This window comes from Aplysia californica, unplaced genomic scaffold, assembly GCF_000002075.1.
Source record: "Aplysia californica isolate F4 #8 unplaced genomic scaffold, AplCal3.0 scaffold00070, whole genome shotgun sequence".
In the NCBI taxonomy this organism is placed as follows: Eukaryota; Metazoa; Mollusca; class Gastropoda; order Aplysiida; family Aplysiidae; genus Aplysia; species Aplysia californica.
The window spans coordinates 1,306,037-1,307,392 of record NW_004797340.1 but is presented as its reverse complement, the minus strand read 5'-3'; the positions used below and the strand labels follow the sequence as shown (position 1 = coordinate 1,307,392).

The following is a 1,356-nucleotide window of genomic DNA, read 5'->3' as shown; positions in this document are numbered from 1 at the left end:
AGGGGGGGGGCGTTAACTATCCATCTAGATTTCGATTCTGTGTGGTAACTTAAGCAGCTGAAGGACACCTCTGTGAGGTTTTGTTTCTCGCTGTTCTCGCTTCCATAATTAGGTTTCTTTCGACGTCTGTTTTGTTTTCCAGAGAGATAGATAGCCGTTCTTGCGTCGGTGTACTACATCTTATTGAATCGCCTCCTTTGGCTCATTTAGCAACTACTACGCGCTATAGTGTTGAATAATACGAATTAATCTTCCATTTCTGAAAAGGACATTTTGTCACTTAGAGGGGCGTGCCTCGATTTCACGTTCATTGTCTATAGGATCGAGCCACTGTAGTGAAGGATTGGCGGTCGTGGGTAGGAGAAAAGTGAGGAGCCTTCTCAGACGTAGAGGCGTCAAGTCCACGGACGTCGATTTACTGCTTTCTCAAACAAATCCATACCTCAGAATTACAAAGTTTTATCTGACACTTTTGGCTGTTTTAATTTACTAAGACCAGGAGGTCATAGACCAAATCTTCTATCTGCTCTGTCACAATCGTAAGATTATTCGGAGTCGTTATCAGGATATTCACAGAATTGCATTCGTAAAAACTTGACATGTTGTGCAACTCAAATTTTTGGTCGTCAAATTTCTCAAAACTAGGTACAGGGCAGAGAGGACTTTGTAATTCTAAGATAGCGAAATATGACAGCAAATAGCAAATACGTATGATGAATACACATCTGCCAAAGATGGACATTTCTAAAGACGACATTGTCTTGTATAAGGCAGGCTTGTCGAAGGGACACCTTAATACACAGCGCGCACTGCAAAATTGATTGTTTGACCAGCCTGATGTACCTTCATGGATGAGGCAAACACCTAGTATTTTTCGGCACAATACGATTGATTCGATCGCGACCTTGAAAAACAAACGAGTTTTTATTTTTTGAAGGTTGCATATTAATTAGAATTTAGCTGCATTCGGTCGTGATACGTCAAAGTTGTAGATTTTGCCCCATCCACGAAGAAAAATTGTGCTGGCCCCAACTCAAATCGGTGAATCCGATTGGCAGTGTGCACTGTGTGTAAGAAACATGTCTGACGTCTTGGGAATGGGGTTTTTCTTCTTTCTACACGTGAGACAGGACAGATTAGGGGCTTGCTACTATCTGACAGCCGAGACCTGCTTCGAGTTGGCAGTCGATCTCACACGGTCTCAACGACTACTCCCACTACAACCACAGAAAGTGAAATAATGACAAGGGGTACAGCGTTGTCCGATCATATAAATCTGGTGCGGTCTTTGTTAATTACGATTCTCTTTTCATTTCTATTTCTCTCTCTCTCTCTCTCTCTCTCTCTCTCTCTCTC

The 1,356-nt window shown here is 42.3% G+C and overlaps 1 protein-coding gene across 2 annotated transcripts in view; it reads left to right on the top strand.

The window, feature by feature from the left end:
* The window catches only part of LOC101848808 (protein Wnt-11b-2), a 207,544-nt gene that overhangs the window by 154,151 nt on the left and 52,037 nt on the right, over positions 1-1,356 (top strand). The gene's annotated exons all lie outside the window — the stretch shown is intronic.